Source organism: Saimiri boliviensis, chromosome 10 (genome assembly GCF_048565385.1).
Source record: "Saimiri boliviensis isolate mSaiBol1 chromosome 10, mSaiBol1.pri, whole genome shotgun sequence".
NCBI classification, from domain to species: domain Eukaryota; kingdom Metazoa; phylum Chordata; class Mammalia; order Primates; family Cebidae; genus Saimiri; species Saimiri boliviensis.
The window spans coordinates 13,029,520-13,056,594 of NC_133458.1; the positions used below are offsets into that span (position 1 = coordinate 13,029,520).

Below are 27,075 nucleotides of genomic sequence, written 5' to 3' on the forward strand. Positions count from 1 at the left end.
CGCTGGGATAACAGGCATGAGCCACCACACCTGGCCCACTCTATGTCTTCTAAGTGGGGAGTTTAGACCATTTACATTTAGAGTTAGTACCGATATCTGAGATTTTGATTCTCAGACAGGAATATGAATACCTCTCTGCATACAAATTTAAAAATCTAGAGGAAATGGACAAATTTCTAGAAACATACAGCCCCCCAAGACTGAATCAGAAAGAAAGTGGGAACCTGAATGGACAAGTAAGAAGTTCAGAAATTGAAACAGTAATTAAAAAAAAAAAAAACCTATCAATCAAAAGATGCCAGGACCAGATGGATTACTGATTAATTTTACCAGATGTACAAAGAAGTAATACCAATCCTACTGAAACTTTTCCAAAAACTTGAGGGGGAGGTGCTTCTCTCTATCTCATTCTATAAAGCATGCATCATCCTGATAAAAAAAAAATCTGGCAGAGATACAACAAAAAAGAAAACTTTAGTCCAATATCTCTGATAAATGTGGATGCAAAAATTCTCAACAAAATACTAGCAAACCAAATCCAGCAGCATATCAAAAGTTAATTTCCCATGATCAAGTAGGCTTTTTTTTTTCTGGTATGCAAGGTTGGTTCAACATACTTTAATTAATAAGCGTAATTCACCATATAAACAGAATAAAAAACTATATGATCATTTTTATAGATACAGAAAAAGCCTTCAATAAAATTCAACATCTCTTCATGATAAAAATCCTCAACAGATTTGGCATTAAAGGAACATACCCCAAAATAATTAGAGTCATCTATGACACACCCACAGCCAATATCAGACTGCATGGAAGCTGGAATCATTTCCTTTGAGAACTAGAACAAGACAAGGATGCCTACTATCACCACTCCTTTTAAACATAGTACTGGAAGCCCTAGTCAGAGCAATCAGACAAGAGATACAAAGAAAAGGCATCCAAATAGGAAAAGAAGAAGTCAAATTATCTCTGATGACAATATGATTTCATATATATAGAAAACCCTAATGACTTGGCTAAAGACTCCTGGAATTGATAAATTCAGTAAAGTTTCAGGATATAAAAGCAATATAAAACATTGTTAGCATTTTTATATACCAACAACATAATAGCTGAGAACGAAATTATTAACACAATCCCATTTACATTAGGTACAAAGCAAATGAAACAGCTAGAAATTCTCCTGACCAAGAAGGTGAAAGATCTCTACAAGCAGAACTACAAAACACTGCTGAAAGAAATCAGAAATGAAACAAATAAATGACTGGAAGAATCAATATTATTTAAATGGCTACACGCCGAAGCAATTTACAGATTCAACATTATTCCTATGAAAATACCATTTTTGCAGAATTAGAAAAATCTATTCTAAAATTCATTTGGAATCAAAAACAGCCTGAACAAGCAAAGCAATCTTAAGAAAAAGGAACAAAGCTGGAGGCATTGCATTATCCATCTTCAAACTATACTGTAAGGCTACAATAACCAAAACAGCATGTTATTGGTATAAAAACAGATGCATACAGCAGAGAAATGGCATAATGAATTCAGAAATAAACCTGTACACCTTTCATCATATGTCAAAATTAACTCAAGATGGAGTAAATATTTAAATATAAGAACTCAAAATATAAAAATCCTAAAAAAAAAAACTAGGAAATACCCTTCTTAACATAGGCTTTGGGAAGGAATTTATGGCTAAGTCCTCAAAAGCAAGTGCAACAAAAAAATTGACATGTGTGACCTAATTAAACTAAAGAGCTTCTGCACACAACAAAAAATTACCAACAGAATAAAGAGCCTACAGAATAGGAGAAAATATTTGCAAACTATGCATCTAACAAAGGTCTACTACCTAGAATCCATAAGGAACTTAAATTAATAAGCAAAATCAAAAAGTCCAATTAAAAAGTGTACAAAGGGCTAGGTGCAGTGGCTCACACCTATAATTCCAGCACTTTGGGAGGCCTAGGCAGGAAGATCAAGAGGTCAGGGTATTGAGACCATCCTGGCCAACATGGTGAAACCCCATCTCTACTAAAAATACAAAAAATTAGCCAGGCGTGGTGGTGCATGCCTATAGTCCCAGCTACTCAGGAGGCTGAGGCAAAGAATTGCTTGAACCTGGGAGGCGGAGGCTGCATTTAGCTGAGATCACACTCCAGCATGGGTGACAGAGTGAGTGTCTCAAAAAAAAAAAAAAAAAAAAAAAAAAACAACTGGACAAAAGACATGAACAGATACTTCTCAAAAGAAGACATACAAGCAGCCAACAAACACGAAAAGATGTTCAACATCTCTAATCATCAGAGAAATGCAAATCAAAACAACAGTGTGAAATCATCTCACACCAGTCAGAATGATGATTATTAAAAAGTCAAAAAATAACAGATGCTGGTAAGGCTCGATAAAAAAGGCAATGCTCAGATACTGCTGGTGGGAATGCAAACTAATTCAGTTACTGTGGAAAGCTGTTTGGAAATTTTTCAAATAACTTAAAATAGTGCTACGATTCAACCCAAGAGTCCCACTACTGGCTAGCCACCCAGAAGAAAATAATTCATTCTATCAAAAAGACACATGCACCTACATGTTCACTGCAGAGTTATTATTCACAATAGCAAAGACATGGAATTAACCTGTAATGTATTTTATGCCCTTCAACAGTGAATTCAATAAAGAAAATCTGGTACATATACACCATGGAATACTATGCAGCCATAAAAATAAAGGAAATCATGTCCTTTGCACAAACATGGATAGAGCTGGGGGGTCATTATCCTAAGTAACCCATGGAAGAACAGAAAACCAAATACCACATTTATTTCATCCACAAGTGGGAGCTAAACACTGAATACACATGAACATAAAGATGGACACAATAGACACAAGAGATCACTAGAGGGGGGAGAGGGAATGGACTAAGAAGAACCTGTTGGGTATTGTGCTTACTGCCTGTGTGACAGGATTGTTGGACCCCAAACCTCAACATCATGCAATTTACCCAGGTAACAAACCTGCATGTGTAGCCTTTAATGTACAATGAAAGTTGAAATTTAAAAAAAAAAAAAAAGAGTACAGCTAATGTGCTCCATTTACTATCCTTATCTTTTACCTTTTTTCCCTTCAATTCACCATCTACAGCACTGAATTGGTAATTGTTCTTGATTAGCAATGTGTCATAGCTCTACTCTGCTTAAGAATCTTCAAAGAGGGCAGGGTGCAGTGGCTCATGCCTGTAATCTCAGCACTTCGGGAAGCCGAGGTGGATGGATTACTGGAGGTCAGGAGTTTAAGACCAGCCTGGCCAACATGGTGAAACCCCATTTCTACTAAAAATGCAAAATTAGCTGGGAATGGTGGCATGTGCCTGTAATCCCAGATATTCGGGAGGCTGAGGCAGGAGAATTGCTTGAACCCAGGAGGCGGAGGTTGCTATGAATGGAGATCATGCCATTGCACTCCAGCCTGGGCAAAAAGAGTGAAATTCTGCCTCAAAAACAATCTTCAAAAAGAAGCTATACAATGAAAAATGAAGAGAATTAGAGTCAGACACATTTAGAATCAAATGACAGCTTCATGACTTCCAACCTGTCGCACCTAGGAAAACAATGTAAACACTTTCAGAACCTCTATTGTTCCACCAGAAAAGTGAGAATAATATGCCTACTATGAGGATTAACATAGATAACACAATAGCATTCTTCCTATCACACATTAAGGGATGACTAAGTGGCAGCAGCTATTGTCAAGGCTACGAAATCATAATCTTTAGAATTTAAAGCCCCTCTTTGCTCCCATGACCATTTTACAATCCTGATAGTATATTTATCTGCCATCATTTCACATTTTGTCCAATCAAATAATGTTCTCTAATGACTTTAAGATATTGAACTTTCTTGAGCCTCCCTGATTATTCCAGTCCCACGACATCTTCTTCTTGCGGCTCTGTAGCACTTGAGGTCTGTATCAGGCATTTGTTATGTTGCCATTTTGTCTTCTCCAATTAGCTCAAAGCATCTCAAGGACAACAATGTTTTCTTCTACTTCTTTGGATGTTTCACTCTACCTGGTATTGTTTGAATTAATTTTACCGTTTATTCTCACCAAACACTATAGCATATTCAAGATGTTTTTTTAAAAAGCTTTTCTGTGATACTTTAAAGAAATTCTGTCTTTTTGAAGTTTTCTTAGAACATCATTGACAATAATTCAATCACATAACTTGAAGTACACGAATTTGTATCTTGCTACTTCTCAACAAGTTTTCGTTAGAATTCCTAGGTATGAGCTTATGTCAACACAAACTGTATCACTTCCTTTTGGGTTCCAAGTGTTTAAATTGTATTGTGCTTATGTTTAAAATGCCATGTTAACAACAGAGTTCATATTTATATAAAGTTATATCAAAACAATATGACCCAGCCTTGAGTAAAAATTAAGGACTTTCTTAAATGCCATAAATAGAATGAGTTCCTTCAGAAACACATAAAAGAAACTACAATAGTGTTTTATGATAAATACTGTGAATTTCATGTAAATTATCAAAAATTAAAAATAATAAACGTAATTAAACAGAAAGTGAACACCTTGTCTATATTTTATTTGCACTAAATAGATCAGATTGACAAGCAATACTAAACAGTTATGATGGTGTCCTTGTAGCTGAAAGTAAGAGGTAAACCTACTAAAACATCATAGTAATAAATAAAACTGGCCACAATGCCATCAGATTATACAATCATATCTAGTTTTGAATGACATCTCTCAATAATTAGTCTGAGTCCAGTTTGCATTATACTTTAAGATGTCTTTGCAGTTTTTCAGGAATGTGTTTTAAGACTCCAGGTGAAGAGTAGTTTGTAGTTTTCCTGCTGCTATTACCTCTATGTTCATATGCCTGAAATAGTCTTCTATCACTACCCCCTGAACTGGTCCCATCTGAAAAGTCAAGTTGTTGATTTGATTCTAGAGAGCATCTTTCTCCACAATGAGCTTCTTGAGGCAAGAAACTTGCACTACTCCTCAAACACATACAAAGAATAACCCTTTAGTAAATATTTGATAAATTAATCTTAAATTCAAAAAGAGACCAACACATCTTTATTGATCAAATGAAGAAACTGAGGATATTGGACAATAAAGGAACTACTCAAGCTCACAGATAGTTGATGACAAAAAAGGGACTAAAAAATCCTTATTCTAATTTCCACCCCAATATGTGTTCAAAAATTCTATCCTGCAGCACATGCTTTTTTTTGCATAAATGTTCTTAACAATCAATGGGAAACCATCCTTGCATAGATATTGACAAATAGGGGTTATTGACTTCATGTAGACAAAACAAAATTAAGAGTACCATGAACACCTGGTCAAATCAGATCCATTTTCTTCTCCCAAAGCAGCCCTGACTTTAGGGAGGAGGAAGACGAGAGAACTCTTATTCTAAAGAGATTATATTTGCTTTGGAAGAAATCCATCAGAATATTTAAAACACTCAACCCAGTGCAGAGATTGTATTAGTTCAAATATCAAACCTTTAATATTATAAATACAAGACAAAGAGTAAGCACTGATGCTGATTTTTCCTGTATTCTAGTAACTGGTCCAGTTAACTGTTGGGTGTTTTTAAATATAGTTATAACATCAAGATATAAATATATGACTTCATCTTTCCTGTGGTAAAGAATTGTTTATCAATCTGCTGGAGACAGCTTATACTGTTATATCTCAAAGGCATACTCTTTCTCTTTTGGGGTATATAGAATTTCTGAAGGTTCAGAATCAAAGACTCCTGAAAAACTTGGGATAATCTATAGGTAAAGGCAAGAGCAAATGTAACTGATGTAATAAAGAGTTTCTGCTTTCTCACTTTAGCCCTCATTGCTAACAGGAGTACCCTTAGATTTTACATATTCTCTCCCAGCCTACATCTCATGGTAAGTTGTTTCATATTATCCATTCTAGAACAATTAATTTCCTTCCATTTTATCCTGTTAACCCACCAGCTGTTTTCACTACTCCTATTTCCAAATGCTGTAGAGAGCTAGAAAGTTAGACAAAACAAAGAAGAGTCCAGCAACCATCACAAAGTTCTGATAAACTCCACCACATTTCAATCATTGTACCTTTGCAATCCCTTGGTTCCTTTATACTCCTTTGTCTTCCAAAGACGAGTCTGAGATGGGGATTCTTCTTCCAGTGATTTATTAAATGCAATGCCCTCAAGAGAAAGAAGTGAAAACAGGATAAGGAAGAGGAAAAAAATCCAACAAGAATGTGTTTCTGCCTTCAGGCTAGCTGAAGTCTGATCCCATGGCACAGCTCTGGATCATTAATTGCGCTCACAGAGTTGGTTCCACTTTGAGTCAAGAAATAGCACAATCTGATTTTTTTTCTTTTTAGCTTCCAAGCTTATGTTGAAATTATCTCATCAAAGATCAACTATCTAAGCATCAAATTCAATGATATTTTTTCAGTTTAAAATCTCCTATATGGCACTTAACACCACTGATTAGCTCCTTTTCAAATTCCTCCTCTTGGGCAAAATGATATGAACAAAATTGTGTATTGTCTTGGCTTGGAGAATAATTATGGAAAAAATAATATATTTTATTGGCTTTTAAAATAGAATCACTTCTTAAATACTTCTATGGTTTGCAGAATGGAGACTACCCCTGATAACTCTTGGTATCCTTAATTTCAGCAGAATTTGCGATGCTGAGAATAAAAATTCAGCACATACCCATGATGACACAAAATGTGTCTTAATAGGTTCAACACAAATCGAACGAAAGTCATATACTGCTTAGCTTTTCGACTGGTTTTACAAACTATTATTTAGGAACCGTTTTCTGTCCTTAAAATAATCCCCTGGGTTACTCACTTAAATGGAAAGTCCCTAGGAAAGTTACAAGGTACAAACTATGGGAAAACAGGAGACATGCATACCTGTTGAGTATCTCATTGATTAACATATCCAGTACAAATAGTGATAGAATACTTGGCTACTAATAAAACACAAGAACAAGCCAGGAAGAAGAGAGGCTGGATAACACATATATGCAAAAACACATGTATATGTATATATATTTGCATATTGTACCTATGCACAATTTCCAGAGCTAGCTAGGACACATTTTCGCATATAGATGCTATCCAATAAATGTTGAAATAAATGTGGAAGAAAAAAAGGAAATGGATAGGGAAGAAGGAAAGGGAAGGAAGGAAGGGAGGGAGGGAGGGAGGGAAAAGGTGAGCTTATTTATTTTCTCCACAATTCTAAAATATGTTTGACTGATTATAAATTTTCTTCTGAAAGTCCCACAAGAAACAAAGACAATTGCCTTGTAAAGTTTCCTTTTCAAGAGTTAAATATTACCTATAGTTGGACTGTTATAATTTAAATTCTTATCCAAAAAATGTTAATTTTTCTTATAAAGATAATATCCTTTCATCCACAACTTAGGATTTGATGTGTAGATAGATAGTTCTCACTTTGACTAAAAATTAAAGACAAATTCTCCCTAGAAATGATGACTTAAGAGTACAGGTTTGGGAAAACTGGCTTGAGCCTTTTTAACACCCTCATTTGTGCTGGATTGTTTACTAATACCTCATACCTGACCATGATATTTAAGGTAGATCTCAGTTTACCAACATCAGCATATCTTTTGCCAACTTATGGGCAAGAAAGCTATTTCTTCTTATGGCTTAAACTTAACAAATCTTCCATAGAAGTCACTATGAGGAATAAATGGATTCTCAGAATAACATTCTTACCCACTTGCTTTTATGGTCATAACTGTATTTAAAAGTCAATGTGGCTGTCACTGATCCATCTTGGCATTCTGGCTGATCCTCCATATGGTCAATTTTGCTGCTTTAAACCATCAGTATCTGTAGTGTAAGTATGTCAAGCAACAGAAATAGGGAGTTCAGCATTTCATTGGCTATCTAAATCAATCGTTTTTGAACATGAATAAGTCATGCTTAAATGGATAGCTTCAGCCTACATTAGGAAGCACTTGTATGAGGAGAAGGTTGAAAAATAGAATAAATTCAGGTTTAGGGAAGCCATACTGCATTCTCCTTCAATCAGTCTCATTTTTTCCCTCTTCTACCAAAATGATTGATATACAATCATTTTAATACAAATCCTGCTTACGTCTCATGAAACAGATTTAATAGAACAGCTTGTGGTATTCTAGTAGATAATTCATTAAGAAAATTCAAGATTCTGAAATCAGAATAGTGTTTCTGCCTTTCAGAACACAAGATGATCGTTGGAAAGGTCTTGTTATGCATGTTTACCAGCAGGCAGGTGTATTTCATTCTCTTGATCCCTTAAAGAACAGCTGCAGGATTTTTTTCAGCGTTAACTTCTCTCTTTCCAGTTCCACCATCAATCTGTAATTTATTTCAGGAAATGTTTTTACTGGGTATCTGTCACTGTATTTCATTGAAGGTCATACCTTCGTATGTTTCTTATAGCCAAAGTTGAGATTTTGCCAAGAGGGATGGGTTACATGCTAAGGGATCAACCTACATTTCTTTTTTATTTCACATTCTCCATAGCCTCTATTGTAATTCATTGTACATAACATGAGAACACTTTTCTGCCCTGAAAGAAATCTTAACCATCAGAAACACAGCTGAGGAATTAAAATTAGGAGAAAAACAAGACTCTATGCTGTAATACATGTCCTAAACTAACATATGTAATATTTAGAGATATTTCCAAAATTCTCATTCAGTGTTCTCTTCATATTTTAGACTCAGTATCAATAAGTCTAGTTATATAATTTCCCATTTCATATTATATTCATCAAACTAGACAGCTGTGAAAATCAGGAATTTTAATGGAAGAAAAGCTGGAGACATTTACATTGTAAAAAGTGTTATTACCTAGAAATGGGGGAAACTAAATAAAGTTCACAAATTGCATATTCTTCTTATACTAGAACACAATATAGCAAACAAACTGCATGATCTAGAGCAGAAGTCAGCAAATTTTTGCAGTAAAAGATCAAATAGTAAAGATTTCAGAAACTATGTGGGCCATATACTTTCTGTCACAATTACTCAATTCTGCTACTGTAGCACAAAATAAGTCGTAGCCAATTCATAAGCCAAGCTAGGTTCAATGGCTAATATTACAATAAAACTTTATTTGCAAAATCAGGAAGCAATGTCAATTTGCCATTCAGGCTCTGGTTAATAATCCCTGATGTAGAATTAGGTGAAGAAATACAAACAAGTTTCAAAACACAATTGGGAATTTAAAAAGTAAGTTCCAGAATGATATATATACACAAAGTGATAAAGTATAAAAATATGAAATACTTTAATACATGATATTTATGGATTCACACACAATTCTAAAAGCGTAAGAGCATGAAAAAGTGATAAACATCATATTCAGAATAGTAATTAAGTGTGGAGGGAAAGTTTATGAAATAGAAGAATAAAAGGGAGGGTCAGTAACCATATCTGTAATGACCCTTTTTCTTAAACTCTGTGTTGGCTGCAAAGCTGTTCATTATATTAATCGCTATACATTGTTATACACCTAAAATATTTATAAAAATAGGCATTTTAACTCAAGTAACATAACATCCTGGGGTAATTTAATAGGAGTAAAATGAATTATAAAACACTATTTCAGAGTTTATCAATATTTTGCATAAAAAATGATGCACATAATAATTATAAACTCGAGATGAAAATGCAAAATTTAGTCCAGTACAGGCTTCAGTTGTGGAATCCAAAAATATTTCAAATATATTTCAGAGAGAAAAATACAATGTTAACACATTGAGCTGGAACATTTTGATGCTTATAGTACTCTGTTATTATAATCTCATATGTGGAACATCTTATCTTTGATTTGCCTAATAAAGAGTTTTATTATCTTCCAGATTTTTAATCCAGTCAATGTTATTTAAAATATACATATATTTGTGTTCAGATATGTCCACAAAATTTCAATGAGTTCTTCCTTGATTACTCCAAACAATGACTCCTTCCCTCATTGCCTTATATGAAAGTGGCTATATACAAAGCAGCATTATGCAGGCTCACTTACTTGTCTCCTTTAACAGGTATTTTAAGGTTTTAATAAAAAAACCTTGTGATTTGTAAGTCAAAGGATTTGTGAAAGTTATTCAGTGTTACTCGCCTCAATGGTTTCTTAAATATCATTACCAGGTAACACAATCAGCAACTAAGCACTATTAAGAATGATAGTGGGGAAGAAATATTTTCTTCTAAATTTGCAAGTTTAAGAATTGTTCTTGAAAGATATAACATTTTTTTTCCAGTTACTGGGAAGCATAATAACAAACTTACAGAGGTTATGTCCTTATAGGAAAACAATAAACTACTTTTCATATAAGTATATTTTAACTATGATAATAAATAAAGTATAGATAAAAATCTGAATTTCTTAAAAGGCAATTGTATATGCACACATATTCCATTATTCTGTCGGTTGAGAACATAGAAGCAAACAACAACCTAATAGCAATAAGCACACCTACCACCTAGAGTTTAGTAGTTCTGACACCATTCTTCAATTAAAACAACAAACAAACAACAAACAAACAAAAAAAACCCAGTTCAATTCCTTAGAGGAATAGCTGAATCTAGAACTGGGGCAGGAAATATACCAGATAATCTTAAAGCATTTTACAGTGCCAGGCAGGATGGAAGTGTATGCACAATGCCCACACACACACCCTGCCCACACACACACAATTATGTAGGTATGTCGAAGGGACAGAGAAACAAACTGAAATATCTCCCAATTGCCGAGGATGGAGAAATTCAAGCAATCAAGTAAATAAAATAGTATTGGATTGTCCCAGTAGAGAAAATAATATTCAGGGGTCTGCATTAATATTAAAATAAGTAAATAAATGAGAGAGAAATGACAAATTTCCCTTGTAAAAGAATTCCAAATAATTTATGTAGGTACTCTGTTCTCAATGAGATGGAGCTTTTTAATTCTAGGCTGTGTATGATATCTTTGTTTCAAGAAATGCAAACTGGAAAAGGAGAAAGAAGAGCAACTTTGTGATGGAGAAACCTGGCAAACACCACCTCAGTCAGGTGATCAAGGTTAACATCAGCCATAAGTCATGTTGATACTGTGTACTCAATATGATGTGATTACAATGGCGCTTTAACTCTGTTGTCTTTCTCCCAAGATCACCATCCCCCAGTGTAATCATGAGAAAACCATCCAAAAAGTCTAAATTAAGTAACATGGCACAAAATAACTGACCAGTATTCCTTGAAACTATCAGTCACCAAAGCCTAGGAAAAGTCAGAGAAACTGCGAGAGTGAAGAGGATCCTAAGGAAACATCAGGACTAAATATAACATGTCCTCGGATGGGATTCTAGAACAGATAAAGGACATTAGGCAGATACTAAGGAAACCTGAATGATATATGGACTTAATGATTTGTCAGTAATGATTCCTTAATTTTAACAAATGTGCAATACTAAGTTAAGATATTAGAAATAGGAGAAGCTGAGCATGGACTATGAGAACTCTCAGAACTATCTTCACAATTTCTTCTGTAAATCTAAAACTTATCTAAAGTAAAGGTTTTATTTTTTTAAAAAAAGAAACTGTGAAAATTTATTTTTGTAATTAAACATGAAATATTTTTTATTGTGCATACATAATTTAGCTGTGTTGAAGCAAATCTCCCTATGTATCTTACACTCCTTTATGTTTTTTAGAGCATTTATCACCACCTGACATACGACCTGTTTATTACTTTGAAATAAGAAATATGGAGGCAGGGCTTCTTTGTGTTTTATTTAATCCTATATCTCCTTTGTGCTATCAGTTAGCTATTATTGATTAACAACCCATATCAAAACTTAGTCATTTTAAATGGCAGCCATTTTTACTTCTCATGTGTATATGGGTCGATAGGCAGTTCTGCTGATCTGTGCTAGGTTTGGCTGATTACTATGGAGTTCATTCATCCGCCTTTGGTTAGCAGGATTCTGGGCTGGAGACTAGCTAGTCTAAGGTGGCCTTAACTGAAATGATACAATGAGCATTAAAGACTTTTATATGGATTTGTATTCTTGCTTCCTTGCCATGCCCTTAGCAATGCTTAGCAATGCTATCAATGTCTGTTCCATGCTCCTGGTAAGCCTATTTTTTTCTAGTCTTTCTTAACCATTTATTTTCTATGTGAGACATAAGAAGAGAGAGAACATTGTGTTCTCAGAGCTGTTTCTACAGGTTAAGGGCTCATATTTTTTATTACACTGGAGTTACAGCATGTATGTAGACTTTAAATGTAAACATACAATATATGAAAAAATGTATCTCACATTAATATAGTTTGGATGTTTCTCCCCTTCAAATCTCATGTTGAGATGTAATCCCCAGTGCTGGGGGTAGAGTCTGGTCGGAGGGGTTTGGGTCATGGGAGTGGATTCCTCATGAATTGGCTTGGTGCATTCCCTGTGGTAATGCATTCACAAGAGATCTGGTGTTTAAAAGAGCCTGATAACCTCTCTTTCTTGCTTGCTCTTTCTTGCTATGTGATATGATGGCTCCCCTATCTGCCATGACTGTTTCTTGAGGCTTCACCAGAAGCAGATGCTGGCACCATGCTTCGTGTATAGCCTGCAGAACTGTATGGCAAATAAACCTCTTCTTTATAAATTACCCAACCTCAGGTATTTATTTATAGCACTACAGACTAATGCATGCATTCCTACAGCAGATCAGCCTACATGTGTTTTCATGGTAGTGGCAAGATGCTGAAAAAGGAAACAGAAATATACAAGCATTTTTTAAGCCTGTATCAACATCAACTTTGCAGGTGTTTTATTGGCTAGATCAAGTCACTCCACTATTGGCTGTGGAGTTCTAATAAGTGAAAAGGAATCAAGCTCACAGGATCAGGGGAAGGCAAAAAGAAAAAGCAGATGAGCTATGTCTGCCTTTCTTCACGGTCCAGGACATGCACCCCTCCTGCACTCAGCTCATCACCAAACACCTGCCAATTAGCTCACTGCAACCTTGGTGTTATGAGTACTGCAAAAAGCCCTCTTCAGCACACAGCCCAAGCACCATTCTACCTTTCCAGATTAATTTTAGAGTAAGTTTGTCAATTCCCAGAATTAGTTTTAATTGATATTGTTATTGAACCTATAGATTTGGAGGAGAATTGACATCTTTACAATATTACAATCTATGAGCAGAGATTATCACCTCATTTATTTAATTCCTCTTTAGTAAAGTTTTTTAGTTTTCTGTGTAGAGGTTTTTCACAGCTTTTATTCAGTTTTGTCACAGGAATCTGATGTCTGTAGATGCTGTTAATTATCAAATCTTATTAAAATTATATTTTCTATTGTTGTCTGCTAGTGTAATATATTTTAAAATTTAGTCTTCTATATTGGTTTTATATCCAGCATACATGCTAAATTCATTTTTAAATTTTAATTCTGTATTCATGGATTCTTTCTAATGCTTGAAGTATCCAACTATATCATCTGTGAATAATGGTACTGTTTTTCCCTTTAAAATGTGTACGTATATGACCCAGACTCAATTTTGTCTTTTTTCCCTATGGCACCAATAGCCTTCTGGTAATTGTTCACTTCATATTTAATCAACAATTCTTGCTGGTTACTCTGAAATGTCTTCCACATGCATCCCCTCCTTTCCCATTCCATAGTCACTGCTGCTCTATTCCTAACCAATGCTTTCATGTACCTGTATAATAGTTTCCTAATCATTCCTTCTATATCATCTCTTCTTTTTTTCACTTGTAATTGACTGCTTCACTAAATTAACCTTTAATATATCACACCAACCCTTGTTTCTTAGCCCCGAAATTTTACTGATTCTTTTGCTCAAAGAAAAGTCCAAATTTCTTAACTTAGTATTTAAAGCCCTAAAAAAATGTAATCTAATCCTAAGATTGCAACTCTTTCACCTTTAAATCATGCATGAGGTCAAACTCTTTGCTTAACTCATATCTTCAAATTCTTGAATTTTCCTTTTTGTAAAACATGGCTCTCTTTATGTCCCTCTACTTCATATGTATATTTCCTTTTTTCTTACAAAGGGTTCTACCTTTTTTAATGCTTATAAAAATTATTATCCATCCATTCACATGGAATTTAATGAGACACTGCTTTTTAATCTTACTTGATGTTTCTCTTCAACTAATACTTATGTCTCTAATATTTTTATGTCCCTTGCTTTCCCAAAGCCAACTATAAGATCCTGCGACCCAGGATTCATCAAACACTTAATACCTACTATGTTTCAGGCATTATGGGCAAGGTACCTATTCTGATCACAAATAATAACAGCAAGGCAAATAACAAAGAAATAACTATCTAAATAACACATTTCCGAATTTTGATGAAGACTGCAAGACAAATAAATAACAGAATGTGATACAGAAGAGTGGGAGAAGTCAACTTTGTGGTGATTAGAAAAGGAATATCCTAGGCAGTGGTATTGGTATTTGTGTGAAGAATTAAATGGTGAATAAGAGCCAACCATTATATTAGCTGAGGGAAGAGCATCCAAAGCATAAGGAATGGTAATTGTAAAGACTCTGAGGTAGGAAAGGTTTTGTGTGCTGAATAATCTGAAAGGAGAACAGAGTGTCTGGAGACTATTGAAGACGGTGAGACATATGAAATAAAACTGGAAAAGGACACAAGCCTATTAACATTCCTGAAAGAGATTGAAAATATCTGACTTATTTGTAAGAGAAATGAGAAGCTGATAAATTGATATGAAACAAGGGAGCAACATGCTTGCTTTTACTGTTGTGTGTGACACTGTGGATGATATGTGAAGAACGGATTGGGGAAGAGCTAGAAGAGCAGCAGGAAGGTAAGATTTAAGGCAATTTTCATTTTCCCAGGTGAGAGATAATCCCAGCTGGATTTGGGTGCAGGCAGTGAAAATAGAGATGAGTAGATGACTTGAGAAATCAGTTTAAGATATAAAGAATTAGATACCAGTTGATGAAAGAGCCATTTTTACTGAAATTACAGAACACTTGGAAAGGAACAAGTTTGTGATAGGAGGTTGTGGTTTCATTTTTTACAAGACCAAATTATTAAAGCTCCCTATTGGTCATTGACTATGAATTGATAATAAAAAGATTTTTTTTTTTAAAGATGGGATTTCACCATGATGGCCAGGCTGGTCTTGAACTCCTGACCTCAGGTGATCCACCCACCTCGGCCTCCCAAAGTGCTAGGATTACAGGCATGAGCCACCATTCCTGGCAAAAAGATTTAAACTATCAGTGATAGAAGGTATTTAAGGCTGAGAGACAAGATGCCATTGAAGAGGCCAAGTAGTTAGAAGAGAAGGGGGACTAGGACTGGCCCTAAAACATTCAAGATTTTAAAGACCTGAAAGAGAGTGGCCAAGAAGTGACACTGAGAAGGATCATGCCAAGAAGGCATGAGGGAAGCCAAGTGAGTGTGGTATCACAAAAGCCAGTATGTAGAGTATGGGCATATAGCTATGTAACAAACATGCTCATTCTGCACATGTATCCTGGAACTTAAAAATTTTAAAATAAATCACCAACTAAAAATAAAAATAAAGAGTGTTGAAAGAAAGAAGGAATAGTGGGCTGGGCCCACTATTTCTAAGAAGTTAATAAGAAAAGGGTTGCCATAGGTTTTGACAACATGAAAAATAAAAACAAGTGATAATTTTTTTCAAGCATGTTTGAATCATTGGGATGAAACTCAAATTGGATGGACTTAAGAGATGTGAGAAGTAGAAGACAGAGAAGAGAGAACACAGTGTTAAGAGATTTTTCTATAAAAGAGGGAAAATATGTGGTGTTAGCTGAAGAGTTATGTGGAGTCAAAGGACATTTGAGGTTTTGTTTTTTCTTTGGGTGTGGTTTTTATTTATTTTAAGATGGATGGTTTGAGAGCATGTGTATATGCTGATAACGCATGAAATGGTTGAGCAGGCAGGACTCATGATATATGAGAGAGAATCCATAAGTGAAAAAGTGATGTTTTAAAATATTGCTGAACTGATCTGACCCTAGACCTTCAAGCTCATAACTAGAGCACACTCCTTATTGTCCATATTAGCAAAGAACTGGGTCAGCACAGATTGATCAGACTTGGCATAGCACCAATCCCCATGGTGACCATGAATCTCAATCTTCTTACTTTTCCTTCACCTACTAATTTATTTTACATCCATAGCTGTTAAAAAGTTATAAAATATATGTCATGTCATCCTACCTACAGTTCCCTTATGAAATGAAACTGTCTTTAAAAAGACAGTTATATAATGAATTTATATAATAAAAAAAATGAAGAAACAATAAATATTGTCAATCCACAGGTCTACAAACCAGTTTATTAAAAATATTCAAAAGTTTACAATACAAAAAGTTTCCAGGATGATGGCTGTTTGCTGAAGTATGGATTAAGCACCACTGGTGGTGAACCAGGTGAATTTACAAGTGATACACTAAGGGACGGAGACGAGGGGAGCCTCAGCTGGAAGGATAGGACCAAACTGGTTGAAAAGTCAAGGAGGGGAACAATGGATAGGAAGGAAGGGAACAAGTGGAATAGGAAGTAAGTCCAGAGGCTGCTGACGTTTTTTTCTGATTCATTCTGTCTGACCCAGCAGTCCACTCAAAGACAAACACACACACATATTCATGAACTTGTGCCAGTTTCCTGACTGTTACTCTGCTTTACAGTTTTCAGAGCAGGGCTGGGCCAGCTGAGATTAGATGGCCAGAGAGTAGCAGAGCAGCACCAGTCTAAGCAAGGTCAGCTCCTGGCAGCCAGTGCGGGAACCCAGATCACGTGCTTTCAGAAGGGAAGGATGAAGTCCTTGTGTTCGCTGTACCTTTCTCAGAGGTAGAAGAGTTGAGCTATTACAAGAGAGGCTTGAGAGTCTATTACAATTGGGCTCTAGTCTTGGCTTTGAGATTCACAAGCTACATGAGTCTGTATGTTTCATGTCACCTTACTGATAACCAATGAAATGGTATGAATAAGAGAACTAACCAATGAGGTCATGAGTATAGTGTCTGGCTCATTTAAAAAATAAATAAATAAAACAGAACCCCAGGAGTAAATCTTCTCCCTTCATTCATTCAATTTTCCAATCAACAAATATAATTGTTTGAGTTACCTGGTTATTAACGTATCAGAAAGTTGTTTTAAATATCCAGAACATTATGAATTTGGTGCTTACAAAACTGGGAATTATTAAATAGCTACATGTTCTGAAGAATGGACCCAGAATCTTTTTCAGATGACCTATTGAAATAAAAATGTGTTGAAGAAAATCACTTATAGAGAGCCCAGAAAAACTGCTTCACACCTAGATCTATCTGATCTTCCACATGGTCAACAAAAAAAGGCAATGGGAAACGGATTTCCATTCAATAAATTGTGCTGGGATAACCGGAGAGCTGCATGCAAAAGAATGAAACTGGACTTGTTCCTTATACCACATACAAAAACAAACTCAAGATGGATTCAAGACTTAAATGTAAAACCTAAAACTATAAAAACCCAGGAAGATAAACCAGGAAATAAAATTCTGGATAGAGGACCTGACAAAGATTCCATAACAAAGATGACAAAAAAAAAACTGCATCAAAAGCAAAATTGACAAACTGTATCTAATTAAACCAAAGAGCTTCTGCAGAGCAAAAGAAACTATCAACAGACTAAACAGACAATCCATGTTATAATAATTCCGAATTTATTTAGCATGTATTTAAATTATATTCATTAAGTTCTTACAATGTGTTAAACATCGTGGTAGATATAAAACAGAGTTTCTATTAGAATTACATCAGAATAACAGAATGCAACAAAAATGTATCCTGGAGAATCATGGGAGAGAATTTCTCCCTTTGCCCCCTGCTTGGAGATCCCTGGCAGGACAGCGTGAAGGAGTAAGTGTAGAGCACAGGGTAGAGAGGAGTGCAACGGGGAGAAGCCAAACAATACTGGCTTTAGCAGAGGTATAAGGGAAGGAGTGAAGGGAAAATGATTCGCACCTGCTGTAACTTAAGACACATGAAGAAAATAGCTAAAAATAAGACTAGAGAGCTGGAAATTACACAACACAAAGGCCTCAAAAGGCAGCAAAGGGAATGAATACACTTTATAGCAGAATGAACTCCCCTAAAGGGTTTTTGAAGGAAATTGGAAAAAGTTGTGTTTTAGAAACTACATCACTAAATTATGATTTGTTTTAAAAAAGACTGAACAATTACCTATTTCTAAATTTTAGTGCCAGAAAAGGTACTCTGACATATTTTAATAGTATCACGTATCATCTCCTATGATAGCAGATAAGTTGAACCACATCTAGAATTTTCTAATGTCAAAAGGAAGAAAGTTCAATCATCAATGTATAGAAAAATAGTGTAAATCCCAATCAGTGATTTACACTACTGTCTTTTCTCCTCATTATCAGAATACAAAAGAGCCCGCTAAGCAATCTCTTTGATCCCCCCTAACTCACTGTTAGGATCCCAGAACAGAAAACAGTCCCCTAAAATTGAGGAACTAGTTAAATATAAGCAAGAAGCAAGAAGAGCAGATAGGTTTTATTCTCTTTCTAGGTCCCTAGAAATTCACAAATCTTATATTTAATTGTTGATATAAACACCATGCTTCCTCTACATTTTTAAATACTTCTTAGGCTCATAATTTTATTTTTAGAGGGACTAATAGTCACATTTTCAGTCACTATGGATATCTAATTTCTATTCACACATTGGTCTTTTTGCTACTTTGAGTTAAATTTAATCTTAAAGTGATTTTCTTCCTGCTGCATTAATTCTCTCTACCACACAAGCATAGTTCAAATCGTGTTGCTCTTCACAGTCTCTCCTGGGGACAAAGTGAACTTCACAGAGCCAATTTATGGTCCCCTATAGCAATTTTATGAGCCTCAAAGTATGGAGCCATCTCTGTATGATTTTCATGTACCTAAGAGAATCAGATTCAGAAGTAATGGGATTTATCTCTGTATTATTTTCCAAGAAATGTTGATATTCCTGCTGCCATACTAGCTCAAAATGCCTGGAGATAATTTACCTTAAAAATATTAAATATTGAAAATAAAATCATTTTATATTAATCCTGGTCAGGTTGAGCAAGATACCCAGGTGTAACTAAGGTCTTTATTTGAACTAAATCCTGTTATAGAGTTCTATCATAAATGTGACCCCTAGCTTTTTATGACCAGGCTATAGTTTGAATGAAAAATCACCTCATTTAAACATAGTTCTAGGTAATGTTTTCCTTGACTTTTATATAAGGGAGTGTTTTACTGCAGCTGCTAGTGAATAAGGTACAAATTTTCAAATCAATGTGCTCAGCGCTTTTGAAGAACTAATTCATTTTTCATAAAGCTAAAATCATATAAATTTATTCTCAAGCATTAAATTCCAGGAAATATCTATTTCAGGATTCTAGTAGCTCTAATTCAGTCATTTGAACATTCTGGTTATGTTCTCATTACAACAAAAACAAAACTGTTCATAAATGGTAATGATTAAAATATTTTATTAACAAGTATAGTTAAAACTGCATGTCACGATAGAATACAAAATATGTGTAGATGTGTTTTATCAGGCATCAGTGTAAAATTACACTTAAGCAAATTTTTTTTATGGAAAGAACCATATTGTACCTAAAGGAACATTTATAAAATAAAGTGTATTAAAAAGCAATTCAAGGGTAAACTTCAGAATAACAAGATGCATGTAAACTATTTATGTACATAATATTGAAGCAACTGATTTGATTATTTCAGTTATGGATTAATACAAAAATGCAAATTAGAAATAAGTGCAAGGGATTGGGAAAAAAAATATGGTTGTATGTGTATTTACTGACCAGTGATGATAAAGCCAATTAATGAGCAGCTATGTGTACAATGTCAGAAAATGAAAAGTTAACCAACCCCAAAAGTTTAAAAGCACACCTTAAAAACATCTCACCATTTAAAATAAAAAAATAGTAATGAATAGTGGTCATTTTAGCAGATTACGAGTAAAATATGTGACAGCAATAGCATAAAATGGGAGCAAGTATGAAAGTATATTTTGTACAAATGTCTTAACTTTTGTGAAGTGATGCAATATTATTTGGTGATAGACTTATAAGTTAAAAGATGTATATTAAAGCCCTTAAAGAAATCACCGTAATAATAACAATGAAGTATTGATAGTAAGACAGCATAAAGTGAAGAAAATGGAATCATTTAAAGAAAACACACTAGAGAATAAGAAAAGTTTTAACAAAGAGGATATGGCACATTTACAAACCCAATAATAAGCTAGTATATTTAAGTCAAACTATATTATTACATTAAATATAAATGGTCTAAACACTGAATTTGAAAAATCAAAAATTGGCAGTTTGAATTTAAAAGATTTCAATATTCCTCTCAGTGACTGATAGAAAAAAGTAAATAAAATATAGAAAAACTGATAGATAAAAGTAAACAAAGCAGAAGCAGGAAGTTCATTTAAGGTCAAAAATTTGAGACCAGTTCTGGCAACATAGTTGCTGTTTCTGGGAAAAAAAAATTAAGTTGAAAAATTATCTAGATGTGGTGGCAAGTGCCTGTAGTCCTGGCTACTCAGGAGGCTGAGGTGAAAGAATCACTTGAGTCCAGGAGTTCCAGGCTGCAGTGAGCTATAATTGTGCCACTGCACCCCAGTCTGGGAGGCAGAGTAAAACTCTGTCTCAAAAAACAAACCAACCCACAAAAAACACAGACACAAAACAAAAAAAAAGCAGTCTTGGTAAATTTAGAAAGACTGAAAACATACAGCATGTTCTCTCATCACAATGAAATTAAACTAGAAATCAATGACAGAAATATGTAGGTAAAATCCCCAAACATGGAAAATAAACAACATAATTCTAACTTACACATGTCATAGAAGAAGTGCAAGGGAATTAGAAACATATTGAGCCAAAAAAAAAACATGAAACTACAATACATTAAAATTTGTTGGATGTAACTAAAGCAGAGTATACAGGGAAAATATTAGCAATAAATATTTACAGTAAAAATAATAATGATTTAAAATCAACAAATTAAACTTCCGCTCTAAGAAACTAGAAAAAGAAGAGCATATTAAACAGAAAGCAAGTGGAAGAAAAAAATGTCAAACATACAGTTAGAAATCAAAGAAATAGGAAATAGAAAAGCAATAGGGAAAACCCTAAAAGTGAGTTCATTGTGAAAATAATTGTAAAAATTGATAAAATAATATCAAGACTTATCTGAAAAAAAATTTACAGACCTATTCTAATATTATAAATGAAGGGACATCACTTCAGATTGTATAGACATTAAAAACATAATAAACATCATGAACAACTTTATCTCAATAAACTTCAAAATTTAGATGAAATTAATAAATTACTTGAAAGACACAAACTAGCAGAGCTTACTCAAGGTGAAGTAGATAACCTGAGTATCTCAACACTTACATTTTAAATAAATTTGTTGTTAACCTTCCCACAAAGAAAATTCTAGGCCCAGAGGGCTTCATAGTTGAATTCTACCAAACACTTATGGAAGAAATAATTCCCATTCTACATAAGCTTATCTGGGAACTAGCAAAGGAGGAAACGCTTTCTAGTTTATTTTACAAGGACAGCATTATCCTGATATTCAAACCAGAGGAAAAAAATTAAGACCTCAAAGTATTCTTCATAATGAAAATACTTACAAAAATCCTCAATGAAATATTAGCAGTTCAGAAATATATTTTTAAATGCATCATTAATTACATTACTGAATACAAAGTTGGTTTTACAATTAAAAATCAATCACTATAATTTATCAAATTATATTAAAATGGAAAAGTATTTGCTGATATTAATAGATGAAGAAAAATCATGGGGCAAAATTCTATAATCATTATGATAAATATTCTCTATAAGCTAAGACTGGAAAGAACTTCCCCAAAGTGAAAAGTGGGTCTATGAAAAGCCCACAACTTACATCATTTCTGTCCTAGTGAAAGAGTGAACACTTTCTGCTTAGAAATAGGAATAAAACAAGGGTGCCTGTCCTCACCTTCCTATGCAGCATAGTACTAGAGGGTCTAGCTATATGACTGCATACATTTGTCAGATCAAACCTACTGTAAAATTAAAACTGGTAAGTTTATTTTATATGTATTTTGCTCCAATTAAGCAGATTAAATATAAATGAATAAATAGATATTCTGGGAATTAGTTAAGTGCAATTTAAATAGAAATCTACAATTCAGGATGGCAAGTATATGATTAAAGTAAAAAAGGGGGAATAGTTTCAGTTTAAATGTCATCATTGCAAAAACAATGATAAATTCTGACATAAATAACAAAATAATATAAAGGCATCATTTAGCAGTCATAGGGATGTCCAACTGTACAAGAATTCTATTGCAATTGAATATAGATTTTCAGACTCCTGGGTTTTGAAACTAGGCTGTGGACCAATACACTGTGTTTAACTACTAGTATGCTGCTCACCTTAACATCCTGGTCAAAATGTTGTTTCCTACTTTCTTTTCCTGGATTTAACCATAAACTTAAAATTGTATACTAGTCTTTGAATTGTTCATATTATCTTATGCCTTGAGTGGAGTCTGACTTTTAGTTGGGAAACTTTCTTAGCCCAGTCAACTTGACACACAAAATTATCAATCACAGCTAATGTCCGAGATGTGGTGCAATGTTTTACAAATGAGTTCTGTGTTTTCATTTTCTATTCCATTAAATTTTTCACCCTTGAAACAGGCCCTTGTATTAGGCTGCTTTTGCATCTCTACAAAGGAATATCTCAGATTGAGTAATTTACAAGGAAAATCAGCTTAATTGGCTCACAGTTCTGGAGGCTGTAAAAGAAGCACAAGGTCAGCATCTGCTTCCTGTGAGGGCCTCAGGAAGCTTACAAGGATAGCAAAAGGCAAAGGGGAGCCAGAATGTCGCATGGTAAGAACAAGAGCAACAGAGAGAAGAAGGAGGTTCCAGACAGTTTAAACGATCAGATCTCACTCACATGAACTGAGCCAAAACTCACTTATCACCAAGGGGATGGTGCTAAGCCATTTGTGAGGGATCCACCCCCAACCATGATGCAGTCACCTCCCACCAAGTCCCACCTCCAACACTGGGAAACATGTTTTAACATGGGATTTAGACAAGATAAACATTCAAAACGTGTCAGCTGTGAAGGATAGGCCTCTTCAGAAATGGTGTTTGTTTTTTTTTCATTGTGTGCCTTCTCAATAACTCATTCAGGAGTAGCACTGAAAAATTCCAACTTTAGAAACGGCACCAATAAATCTTATGTATTGTTATGGTGAGGGTATACATCTTAGGTATTCTTTTTTAAAATATACAAATGTGTGTATACATATGCACATAAGCATAGACACAGCTATATTTCACTGAAAAATTTCTCATTTTGCAAGTTGCAATGTAATTCAATTCTATATTTCTAAAATTGCAGTTATTAAAAGTACACATTTTTATATGATGAGTTTCATGTGCCTGGCTGAAGACCTCACATTGTTTCTAAAATTATAGGTAGAAAGTGACTTATATCTTTATTATTCTCCTGTTTTCATACTAGTATATATCCAATGTCATAAATGAATATGCTAATCAAAAATTCAATGAAGACTACAAGGTCACATAGAAATTGCTGAAATCAGTGGTGAAATACCTTAATCTGTAGACAGCATCAATTACCATGGTTATGAGACTACATTTTGGTAACTATTGAAACTCTTAAGCATCTTTGGGTTTCCTGATGAGTCTGTTTAAGGGAAACCATTGCTGTTCACTGTTCCCTCATTCTTAATGAAATAAACTCTTAGGCCTTAGAAATAAGAAACTTGGCTGGGCACAGTGTTTCATGCCTGTAATCCCAGCACTCTGGGAGTCCACGGTGGGCAGATCACTCAAGGTTGGGAGTTTGAGACCAGCCTGACCAACATGGAGAAACCTGTCTTTACTAAAAATACAAAATTAGCTGGGTGTGGTGGCACATACCTATAATCCCAGGTACTCGGGAGGCTGAGGCAGGAGAACCCCTGAACCTGGGGGGGAGAGGATGTGGTGAGCCCAGATCACTCCATTGCACTCCAGCCTGGGCAACAAAAGCAAAACTCTGTCCAAAAAAAAAAAAAAAAAAAAAAAAAAAAAAGAAGGAAGGGGAGGGAAGAGGAGGGGAGGGGAGGAGGGGAGGGAAGAAGGGGGAAAAAAAGAAAAGAAAAGAAACAAAAGAAAAGAAGAAATGTGAATGGGTGCAGACACCTGACTTGAGAATCAATAAAAAGGGAAAGGAGGAAGAGACCAAAAGGGGTGTCTCCATTCCCAAACGCAGCTAAGACTCCTGCTCATTCAGTGTTGCAGGCTCAAAGGTAGGAGAGGAGAGTAGAGGAAGCAGGGATGTAGGAGCCAGCAGTTTAATCTGGCTCAGAGATGGCATAGGGGGAGTAAACCGCATGAAATCACACAACAGTGCTAGAGCATCTCTTCCTCCCACTCCTTCCTATGCTCCCAAGAGTCAGTGCACCCTCATCCAAGTCACTGGTCCACAAGGCCCTGTTTCTGATCATCCCTCTTTTCATCCTGGTAGATGTTCATGGTAAAAGGAACAAAGCTTTGTAGCAGAAGATGTCACGGAGCACACCTCCAAAGGGAAAAAGGAAGATAATTCACTTAGCTAACAGGAAAGTGTGATTTCTACATGGAAATAAGTCAAATTCACTAGTCCAAAGAGGAAAGTCAAATGGGAGAAAAACCAAAGGAAAGCAAGGATGAAGACGCCTGTTTATCTCTCCTATGTAATATGTTTTCTAAGTAAACACAACTGCATTTTTCTTTGAAATCTTATAAGAAACTATGCTAATGTAAACTATATACATACATATGTGTATATACACACTACTAGTTGAGTTTTTAAACATTTCTAATATAGTCACAAATATCAGTCATAAAAGTAGTGATGCCTGAAAGATGTTCCAGTTACATTTCAAAAGGATATACACTATCAGAATGATAAAAGAAAAAAAAAAGAAACCGTGCTAGTCAAAATATTTCCATTTTCTCACATTAATCCTGAATACACATGTAGTACCTTCATAGGGCAAGCTGGGGAAATCAATAGCATAAATGAAATATCAGTGGCATCCTTTCCTCATCTCAGCTGTGGCATAAGTGAAGAGTGGCAATGTCTCGATAAATAATGTTGAACTTCAGTCTCTTTCACCCTCGTTCCAAACAGATGAGCAATTTCTGAAAAGCAACTATAGAAGATTCGCTTTTACCTCTTCATCAAAAACATATAAAAATGAAATATATTGTGATATTTATTACCCTGTGTATTACAAACCACTATGGTGATCCAGTACAAATGGCTTTTTCTTCTCTGTGGCACCGACCTTCAAAAGTGATGATGTGAAAAGCCTAGACTTTATGACAGCTTAACTAGAAATACATTACAGCTGCTATATTAATATGTACTTGTGGCTTTGCTATAAAGTTTGAATATGAAAAGAAACTCTGAACCTGTGCTCTGCTATAAACTTTAAATATGCAGAAAATATGTTCATGAAAGCAGCTGGAGAAGGTTGAGATAATGTTTATGTGAAATGATGCTGCCTCTTCTTCTCAACCTCAAAACCTCATGGTCGGTTTTACATTACATAAATTTAATGTCAGCAATTGAATGACTTGTATCAACCTTAGCACAGAAAATTAGAGAAGCTAGCCAGAAGTGTGCAATTATACAGATTCACATTATGTGTGATTGAAACACCTTTATGTTTCTGTGTATGGTGACATGTGAATCCGTCAGTATGAATGAACTTAAGCTCCGTGTTAAACCAATAAGTATATATCAGTGATCAAATGCTGAGAAGTGAAAAATTGATGGGCACTGAAATATTACTTTGAAACTATCAAATTCATTCCTCCTCTGAACTTTCAAAATATTTTCATATGCATAACTATTATGATGCTACATCATTAGTAACTTATTTAATACCTATAATGACTTTTTTTTTTTTTTTTGAGATGGAATCTCACTCTGTTGCCAGGCTGGAATACAGTGGCATAATCTCAGCTCACTGCAACCTCTGCCTCCTGGATTCAAGCAATTATCCTGCCTCAGCCTCCCAAGTAGCTGGGACTACAGGCGTGCACCACCACACCCGGTTAATTTTTATATTTTTAGTAGAGACGGGGTTACACCATGTTGGCCAGGATGGTCTCGATCTCTTGACCTCATAATCTACCTGTCTTGGCCTCCCAAAGTGCTGGAATTACAGGCCTGAGCCATTGTCCCCTGCTACTGTGTTTTGGTTTTAAGTAGTCACAATTTGTCCTGACATGTATATGATGCCCTGGTGCATATCAAAATGATTTTTATGGATCTCAAATTAATTCACAAACATTCCTAAAAAGGAACATTATTTATTATTTTCAGATGAGGAAGGAGAACATGAGTTATGCTGCAGCAGGCATGCTCAAGCAGAAACACACGCAAGGACTTCACATCTATATCCATCTTAGCAGAAGCATCAGTTTTTGTAAATTGTCTAAATAATAAAAATGAGAAGGATACACATTAGCTTAATTTTTATATTAGTGAATATTATCTGAATGCTGATTTTTTAAAAACCATCAGCATTTGGTGTCCTAGAAGGTTATTTTCAAAAATGGAAGCAAAATGTCAATAACTTATCCATGAACAAAGTATCAGCAACTAAAAAACTGAAAGGACAAGGCTCATCCAGGTTGTTAATTTGGTTTAGGAAATAGTTTAAAACAGTGTGAAATCAAGTTAACATTATAACATGAATTTAGGGTGAAGGTAAAAAAGCAAATGACCTTTATGTTAGTTAAGTCACCTACCGTGTTTCATACTCAATGCTGGCCATTTTTAACTTATTATTTCAAGTAATTCTTAAAACTTTCAAAGAAAGATAAAAGTAATAATAGTTTAGTTTTACAGATG

At 34.8% G+C, this 27,075-nt stretch overlaps 1 long non-coding RNA gene across 1 annotated transcript in view; it reads right to left on the reverse strand.

Annotated features, from left to right (window-relative positions):
• Positions 1-5,414: 5,414 nt before the first annotated feature.
• The window catches only part of LOC141580163 (uncharacterized), a 73,149-nt gene continuing 51,488 nt past the window's right edge, over positions 5,415-27,075 (reverse strand). The window contains exon 6 of the long non-coding RNA XR_012512255.1: positions 5,415-6,226. This is a non-coding gene — a long non-coding RNA (uncharacterized LOC141580163). The remainder of the gene's footprint in view (positions 6,227-27,075) is intronic.